The sequence below is a fragment of the Elephantulus edwardii genome, unplaced genomic scaffold (assembly GCF_000299155.1).
Source record: "Elephantulus edwardii isolate Elephantulus edwardi_28Jun2011 unplaced genomic scaffold, EleEdw1.0 scaffold00288, whole genome shotgun sequence".
NCBI classification, from domain to species: domain Eukaryota; kingdom Metazoa; phylum Chordata; class Mammalia; order Macroscelidea; family Macroscelididae; genus Elephantulus; species Elephantulus edwardii.
Genome location: NW_006400038.1, coordinates 307,898 through 317,830, shown reverse-complemented (window position 1 = coordinate 317,830; position 9,933 = coordinate 307,898). Strand labels below are relative to the sequence as shown.

Here is a 9,933-nt window from a genome sequence, read left to right as displayed (position 1 = left end):
CCCTCTCCCCCCCGCCCCCCTCAAAATTAATTTTTTGTCTTTTTGGCTCATTCAAGTATTGACCCAGAAGTTCAACAATAATCATCAAGTCCATAATCTTATTGGCAAAGCTAATATACAATGTCTCTAAGTCACTATGCTTAAAGAGCAATGCATATTCCATTTTAGCTTTTAATGGAATTTTCCATGTTCAATTGAGGTTTAAAATGTCTAGGTTTTCATTCCTCCAAACTGTCTGAAGACACAGTGTGCTTCACTGTGTCTTAAGAAGACTTAAGACTTCTGTTACTCCATTTTCTCACACAGAAACTTTTCTCAAGTGGGAATGTCTCAGAGGTAGCCACTTGTTCGGAATAGGCCGACACCATCTGGCCACTGAAGCAAGGAGAAGAGAAAAAAGCTGAAACACAAGGTATATCTGGTAAGTTTTACATTAACCAATACAAGCTGGACAGTTAAGAATGTGGCTTTTTTGGCTCAAAAAGTCTGAGTCTTGGTGTGGAAATGAGTACTTGGCTGTCCCACCACAGCTTTCTCGCAGTGGGATGTCAGGAATGTCTTGACTGGGGAGTACGATTTGCTTACCTACCAGGCATAAACTTCCAGGCACTCAGTTCATTTTGGGCTTGTTCCAGTTCACCTTTCATTTTTAGGAAAAACAAGCTGATCGGTGGGTCTACCATTGTTGATCTCAGTTGGGCAACACTCAGCTGCTGGACTTGCTTGAGGTACTGGATTTGAGTAGTAGACTCTTGCATCTCTTCTTCCATGGTTGCTAGTCTCATTACAAGGATGTTTTCTCTGCGTGCAGACTCTTGCTGTTGCTGCTTCAGTTTTTCTTCAGATTTCCTTAAGCCAGTGACGTGACATCACTGGAGTTAAGATCTGTGTACTTGCCCTCCAAAGTTTGCACATATGCTTCCTGTTGCTTCCATCTTAGAATTAACTCATCTTGAGCCATAACTGTGAAGTCTGTTTCACTCAAGCAAACCTTTCTGAGAAGAGGTCCTTTGTTGGTCATCTTGAATCTCTGTGCAGGCCGAGGCCGCCCTCATACCACGGTGGCTGGGCCCTGCTGCTCTGCAGCCGCCGCAGCCCGCAGGTCTCAATGCCACCTCTACCCTAAGTATTTTTGCTGCTGGATCTGGATGTGGAGCCAGAAGATACAGCTGCTAAAAAACTTTTTTCCTCAAAATAACTTTTAACAGTGAATCTTTTCAGTAGTAGAAATAACATCAAACCAACCCTTTTAAAGAAAAAATGTATTTCTTTAAAGAGTACTCATATAACATATATAGCCTTGATTCTGAGTTACTTGAAAGATAACCCATGAACTATACCTTACAACTTTTCAAGAGATAATATTAAATGTACAATGCATTATGTAAAACATATTAATTTCAAAATGTTAACAGAAGGGTGGAGGGTGGAAAATGTGCAACAATGAATTAATTAAAAAAAAAAAAAAGGAAACCTGATAATAACAAAGATGAGCACATATACTCACCAGGAACTCAGCAGAAAAACAGCAAGAGTGAATGAAATACAGATAAATTATTTACCAAGCATAATTACTCTCTCCTGAGCAAGCACTAGTGCAAGTTCCCCACTGGTCTGTTATTTTCTGAGACTCCAGAGTTAATTCGTCTTTCCAGGTTGTAGCCCAAGGCGTCTCTTCTATGCTCATTACCTCAGTAGTTAATTCCAGTCAAACATACCAGCAGTAGAGACAGAACACACACAGCAGAAAGCTAGAGCGGAAAACAGCAGCCCACACCACTGGCTTTTCAGCCCCATACACTAGTTAACTCCTAAATTTAGTATAGAAAAGGAAGTCTGAACAAGATCAATATACAAGACAGATCTAATTCTGAATAAAAACACTACTCATATTAGAAACTCAGTAGATAAACTGAAAATTAAGACTATTCACACAAAATCCTACATGCTCCTGAATCCTAAGGCAGTCCTTTAAGTTAAAATGCATAGTAGTACGGGAGCTCTAGTAGCCTAGTGGCAAGAAACTGCACTGCAATCCCAGATGCTCTGCTGGAGAAAGAGGGGCACTCTCTTCCTGCACTAGTCAAATCCGATTTGACAGTACACACAAAAAATAGTAAAATTTAAAAAAAAAAGAAAAAAAGCATAGTAGTAACTATTCACCCGTGGTGGTAGGATGGGGGGTAGACAGCTAGGCCAAGGAGGGAGCTGGGGAACAATGGTAACAAATGGTCAGAGTGATTACAAAGCAAAAGGGCTGCTGGTCTGATTCGCCCGAAGCAATCTCCAAAGATTGCTTCTGAAAAGTCAAAGGTCAGATTCTAAAGCCTGTGAGACATGGTTACACATAGGGAAAAAAACACACTCAAAACAACTGCTGTAACAAGCCCTTGAGAACGCATTAGAAAGACACTGCCGTAGAAACATCTAAAACATCCAAAGTTGATTTTTATAAAATACCTATTAATTAAGCTGGAGAAAAATGAGCGATCTTTTTTATTAATAGCCTCTGAAAACCTCCTTCCTGCAGGGTCTGCTAAGAGTCGGTTCCAGGAATGAGTTTGAGGGGTTTGTTTTAATTAACTCTAAAAAGAGCCTTTGAAAATCTTCATGGACATCAGCAGAGCATTCTGGGATATAAATGAAGGAAGATGAGCACTCCAGTTGGAAGAGACTAAAATTGTGACTGGGGAAGAGATGCCTCAACATTCAGTCTATCATAAGTAATGATGCAGATGGTTAAGGACTTCACCCCATGAAGGACCTTCATTCATTGATGTGGAAAGATTCAAAATGACAAGAAACAGCTGCAAACATTACTAATAACTGAAATAATGGAACATATAAAGTATGAATCTGGAAAAATTGCAAACAGTCCAAAATAAAACAAAATGCATAGATCGATAACTTGGGCATTAGTACAGCCATTTTCAATAAGATAAATATAAGCCTCCCCTTGGGCCTGAAAGCCTGAGGGACTGAATCACCCTCCTCTCCTAAAGCCCAGCCCTAAGATGCAAGGCCGCTTGCATTAGTAGCATGAATCAACAGAAAACAGGGGCAAGAAGCAAGCTGGCCTAACATACAGGCGCTAAGGCAGGAAAAGGCCCCCTCCTCTGGCCTAAGAAGCCACTGGATCAAGTGGCATTTTCTCTTGACTACAGACTATAAAAACCCTCCTGTGCCCTCACTGTGGGCTGAGCCATTTTCCCATTTTCAGCCTCTGCTTGTCTACACCTAGACGTTTATAAAGCTGCATGTTGCTACACGTGGCCTCCAGTGTTGTTTGTTGGCACGTTCTCTGGGTCTGAATCAATCGAGGGACTAGAACTTTCAGGTATTGGCCATTTTCAGTAAGAAAATCACATGATATACTCTGCTGGAAATGACAAATTTAAAAGAAATGGTGTGGCATCTATTGTTAAAAAGAACATTTATAGATCTATGCTACTCCTAAACAACATTAACCTACCCCCCAAAAAAAGCATAATGCTGAGTTAGAGGATATCATCCATACCCAAACAAGTCTTGTTAATACAAGTTTATTCATATACACACCACTCAAGAAAGGCAAAGATGAAAAAATTCAAGATTTCTAACAACTTTTGCAGTCTAAAATAGACCAAACATATAATCAAGATGCATTAATAAAATGTGGTGAGTGGAATGCAAAAATTAGAAAAAAGAAGGACAATGGCATGATTTAATTTTGTACCTTTGATTTGTTCACTGCAAATAATTTTTTTGGAAAAAACCCATAAATGGCAATGATACACATGGACTTGATCTGATGGAGTAGGCAGGAATCAGACTACAATGTGGAAAGGGATGGTGGAGCAGCTCAACATCAGCAGTCACCTAGCCTGTCTGTACAGGCCATATGTAAGTCCAAAGTGAAGTTGAAGAAAATGAATACAAATACACAAGAACCAAAATATGACTTTGAGTCTATTCTAATTTTTTTTAAAAAAAAAAAGCAATGTTCATTACTTGCATTAGAAAGAAAAGAAGCCAAAACAAGAGAAAAAGAAGGCTGAGGTAAGGTTAGAGAGTTGAGAATATTTAAAAGGACAGCTCGAGAATACTACACAGCATGCAGGAGCAATGATTTTGTAAATTATTACCTAACTTGGGAAGGAATGAGTTTAAGGATCCAAGAAGGGTGGGAGAGGTTGGGAGCAGAGGGATGAGGATATGTAGGGGATGGAGGGATTAATCATGGGGTGATACAATTTAATTTGATGGGGGGGTGGTGGTGAGGGACATTGGAAGAATCTGTTCTCAAAAACAATGCATAAGAATTTTATAAATATATATATATAAGGTATTATATATATACACATATATGTGTATATATATATGTATATATATAATAGCTCAAGAAGACAAAGTAGAGTATTATAATGAAATGTGCAAGGAGCTGGAGTAAAAAAGGAAGAACCACTTGGCATTCCTCAAACTGAAAAACAAATCCAAGCCTTGAATCACAACACTGAAGAATTCTATAGGCAAAATCCTGAAGGATGTAGATAGATAGCATCAAAAAGATATGGGGGATTATGGTGAGAGCTGAGCCCAAAGATGAAACCGGCCTCGTAGCCCCAGAAACACTATTACCAGCAATGTGTGCACTGTGGCCCCACTACCCTGTGAAGCCAGAGGAAATGGACTGGGCTCAGCTGTAACCAGAGTTCTTGGCTCCACTGACCCAAAATCAGAGCCATGATGACCCAAAGGATAAGAAAGAAAAGAGACCTCAGGCCTAAGTGGAGTTGGCTGTGGTTTTGGTGGCCTGTTAATGGAACTGTCACCACTTTTCCCAGACACCCTTATTCTAGGCCTGGAGATTCAGGAAAAGGTTTTAGACTATGAATTTAGACTGAATTTGGGCTCTATGTACAACTCTAGGAGGCAACTTCCAGAACATCACCTGTCTCTGTAGTAATGCCATGAAGTATCTTCCTAACTTCTTCCAAAAGGGCCAGGTGACGAAGATGTTATTCCTCTTCCAGAACCCACATTTCAAGTGGACGAAGCACAAGAGGCAAATCATCAATCCCACACTACTGGCAAAATATACCTATGTGCTGAGATTTATGGTATACACCATAACCAACGTGCTGGAGCTACACAACAGGATGTGCACCCATTTCTCTGTATGGATGTGTGCCTCTGGAGGAGCTGAGTGAAAATCCCTTTGTGGGTCATCTGGGCACCTCAACTGAAGAGGGAAAGAAAGTTCTAATTCAGTGGAGGGAAGAATATCCCAGCCATCTTCTGAAGAATACAGGATCCCAGTCTCCAGGCAGTAACTCCCAATCCCATTCTGTCTGGTCTCTTAGCTGCTCACCCTGCCTTAGCTGGAACCTCTTCTTCTTCAAGAGGCCAACAAGAAGACCAAGCTGGAATTAATGGCTCAAAGAAATAGGGGAACTGGCCAAAGCAAAGCCCTGGATTCACAACTACCCAACTCCACTACCCTTCTTGTCCCTCCATTGTAAGAAGAGAGCAAAAGATGTTGACTGGGATTCTAGCACTCCCTTAGCCTTCCTTTCTAAAACCTTTCCTCAGCTTGGTTGAGGAACACAAGTGCTTCACTGTGTATCTAAAGTACCTGGGGTCTTAAAAAAAAAAAAAGAAGGAATACAAAGTCACTGTACCAAAATAGTCAACAATGAACCATTTCAGAAAGTAGTATATGATCAAGAACAATAATGAAGGAAGAAATCCAAATTGCACCAAAGGCATTGGCCAAAAAAGAAAAAAAGAGTTGATAAAATATCAATTGAGGTGTTTTAAGAAACAGATGCTACCCTGTATGTGCTCAACAGTTTCTGCCAATAAATATGCAAGACAGTTATCTGGTCAACTGAAATAGACTGTGACAATTATCCAACAATATAATTTATGTCATGTGCAGGTAAAATATTTAAGATTATTTAAAAATAGCTAGAGCAGTATGCCGACAGAGAACTGCCAGAAATTCAAGGTGGATTCAGAAAAGGCTGTGGCAGGAAGGATCACTGCTGATGCTAGATAGATCTTGGCTAAAAGCAGAGAATCAGAAAGATGCTTACATGTATTGTATTGACTATGCAAAGGTATTTAGCTGTGTGAAGCATAACAAACTATGGCTAACCTTGAGAAGAATGGGATTCCCTGAAAACTTATTTGTGCTCATTCAAAACCTGTACACAGACCAAGAAGATTTTTAACAGAACAAGGAAGCACTGTGTTGTTTAAAATCAGAAAGGTGTGTGTCGGGGCTTTCTATTTTCTCCATACCTACTCAGTCTGTATGCTGAGCAGATCATTCAAGAAGCTAGACTTTATGAAGAAGAATGTGGCATCAGGCTTAGGAGAAGACTCATCAACAACCTTCATTATATAGGTAACAAGACCTTGCTTGCTGAAAGTGAAGAGTACTTGAAACACTTGCTGCAGAAAATCAAAGACTTTGGTATGAATTACATCTCAGTATCAAGAAGACAAATATTTTCACACTAGACCAACAGGCCACATTGTGATACATGGAGAAAAGTCTGAAGTTGTCAATGATTTCATTTTCCTTGAATCCATAATCAACAGCCTTCGTACCAGCAGTCAAGAAATCAAAAGATAGGTTGCATCTCCTGTCAAGGACCTCTCCAAAGTACCAAAAAGCAAGGATGTCAGTTTATAGACTAAGGTGCACCTGCTTCAAGCTTTGGTATTCTCAATTACTTCCTATGCATCTGAAAGTTGGACAACAAAAAAGATGACCAACAAAGAATCGATGCTTTGAATTGCAGTTTTGGCAAAAGGTATTCGATAAGGGAGCTCTGGTGGCCTAGTGGAAAGAAGTTGCACTGCAATTCCAGAGGTAGCGGTTCAAATCCACCAGATGCTCTGCTGGAGAAGGAAGGGCAGTCTCCTCCTGTACCAGTCAGATCTAATTTGACGGCACACACACACACACACACAAATTAATAACATTTTTTTTTTAAAAAAAGGTATTAAATATACCACAGACTGCCAATAAGAACAAACAAATCTGTCTTGAGGAAGCAACCTGAGTGCTTCTCAGAGGCAAGGATGGTAAAATCTCACTTCACTTACTTTGGTATTATTTTCAAGAGGAGCCAATCATTAGAAAAAGACATCATGCTGGGTAAGGTAGAGGGCCAGGAAAAACAGCAAAAGAAAGATCCTCAAGTAGATGAACTGACACACTGAGTTCCACAATGGACTTGAACATGACAAAGACCATGAGAATAGTACAGGATAAGGCAAAGTTCAGATCTGTTGTTCATAGGGAAGGTTATAAGTTTTAGTCAATCTGAGGGCACCTAATAACAACAGGACCCCTGATGGGGTACTGCGTAACACATTGGCCTGTTAACAAAATGATCAGGAGTTTGAAAAAACCAGCCACACTAAGAAAGACAGGGAATCTCCTACTATGAAGATTTATTATAGTCTCAGAAACCCAATGGAGGACAGCCAGGAGTCAGAAATGACTCAATGTCAGTGGGTATTATTATGCCTTATCGGTCACCAATCTTATTCAAATTGGCATCTCTATCTCCTAGATCATTCAATATTCTGCCCAAAGAATCCTTAAGTATTCCAACTCAAGGCGTGAATTTGTTCTTTAGCTTAAATGCTGAGAGAGTTTGATCTTTTTTATTTTCTGACTCTGTCTCTGCACATTTCATTATAAGAATTCACTTTTGTCTTCCCAAGCTGCCCTTCAAAATCTGTTCAGCTCAAGGTTTGGTGTTTTGTTTTTGTTTTTTTTTTTTTACGTAAGCTTTTCTTTGTGCACTTCTGTTTTAATGTTGTAACTGCAAATGTTAATATTTTTGTTGTGAGAAGTGTTTAAACATTGGAAACCATATAATCCCTTTGTAACATGCACAAAATATGAAACGCTTCATGAATCTGCATGTCATCTTTGCACAGGGGCCATGCTAATCTTCTCTTAATCATTCCAATTTTAATATATGTGCTGCCGAAGCAAACACTCCTTAACTTCTTGATTTCTTCCCTTTGCTTTGGCTTCTCAGTGCTCTAGTGCAATATTCAGTCTCTTCTAACATTCAAATCAGTCTTGTTTTCCCCTCCTTTCTAACGACATTTTGCATTCTTCATAATTTTCTTGATATCTTCCCATAGCTCATCTGTCCTTTGTTCATTTGGGTTCAAGGTCTCAAATCTGTTCCTGAGATTTTATTTTTTAATTCAGGTGGGATAGACTCAAGGCCAAACTTTGGTTCTTGTGGATTTAACTTAAGTTTGAACTTGCATATGAGTAGTTGGTGGTCTGCTCCATAATCAGCACCTGGCCTTGTTTTCACAGCCGGTATTAAGCTTCTCCAACAATTTGTTCCACACATGTAGTCAATCTATTCCTATGAAGACTATAAGATGAAGTCCATATATATAGTCTCTATGTTTCTTATAAAAGGTATTTGCAATGAATAAGTCATTGACTGTACAAAATTCTATCATTTTAACTCCAGCCTCATTTCTGTCACCAAGCCCATATTTTCCAACTACAGATCCTTCTCCATTCTGAACTGTCACATTCCAGTCATCCATTAATTATTATTAGTGAATCTTGGTTGCATAGTTGATCAATTTCTGATTGTCCCTATTATTTGGCTCTGGTTGGTGGGACATATATTTGAATGATGGTGGTATGTGAATGATGGTGTTTCCTTATATGGCTAATATCCTGTTACTCACAACGTTGTATTTCAACATGGATCTGGAACACGAATGATTATGAATGCAACCCTGTTCTTTACCACCTTTTCATTTCCAGCATAGTGGAGAATATGATTATCTGAAATCCACAGTGTCCCTTTTCAGCAGGAAGTAGCTAAGAGAATACGCCATCCCCTTTTCCTTATGAATCAGGGTGAAGTCTCTCTCAGGGAGGAGTGATAGGGAATGGCAAGGGACACACTGACAAAGGAGATTAATCAGAACTGGCTTTGACAAGCACTGTAGCAATTGGACAATTGAAACAGACATTGGTCGAGGGGGGGAAAGAAGAACGAACTGGGGAGGAGGGTGGAGAAAACAGTGCAACAATGAATGAATGAAAACCCCAAATCTCTGTAAATGTTCATTAAAACTAATAAAATTTAATAATAATAAAAAACAACAACAACAACAACAAAAAATGCCCATGCTCTTTTTGCCAATGCCTACTATGAAAAAATGGAAGGAGTACACAGAGTCAAGGGAGCTCTGGTGGCCTAGTGGCAAGAAGCTGTACTGCAATCCCAAAGGCACGGAGTTTGAGGCTACTAGGTGCTCCGCAGAAGGCTGAGCATCTCCTCCAGTGAGATTAACCGCCTCTGAAAACCTGCCGGAGGGTCAAGTTGGTTCTGACTCTACATTACACAAAAATACAGAGTCACTGTACCAAAAACAACTGGCTGACAGAAGAATTTCATGAAACAACTATGTTCAAAAGGAAATGGTGATGAAGGAGGAAGTACAAGCTGCTCTGAAAGAAATGCCAAAAAAACAGGCCCAAGAAACTGATGGAACACCAATTGACATTATTTCAACAAATACAGTCCTATATGATAACCAGGCTATGCCAAGAAATCTGGAGGACAACCGCACACCAAACTGACTGGAAGAAATCCATATTCATTCCCATTCCAGGAAAAAAAAAAGTGATCCACACCACAACAAGATAAACAACCCAGAGATCCAAGATGGCGGCAGAGGCAGAGACAGCGTGGTGAGCTGGAGGAGCATCGAACCACTTAAAGTAGGGCCACTATGGCCTTCTACAGACTTCAGCTTATTGATAATTGAACAGTTAAACAGTTGATGACCATAAATAGATGGGCTGATTTCCAGGTTCTCAATTCTATTCCATTGATCTATGTGTCTGTCATTGTACCAGTACCATGCTGTCTTGACTAC

At 39.8% G+C, this 9,933-nt stretch overlaps 1 protein-coding gene and 2 pseudogenes across 1 annotated transcript in view; 1 reads left to right on the top strand and 2 right to left on the bottom strand.

The window, feature by feature from the left end:
* LOC102870240 overlaps positions 1-1,021 on the bottom strand; it is a 1,859-nt pseudogene extending 838 nt beyond the window's left edge.
* Positions 1-9,933, bottom strand: part of TATDN2 (TatD DNase domain containing 2) — a 56,330-nt gene that overhangs the window by 6,742 nt on the left and 39,655 nt on the right. The window lies entirely within an intron of this gene.
* Positions 4,623-5,428, top strand: LOC102843102 (annotated as a pseudogene).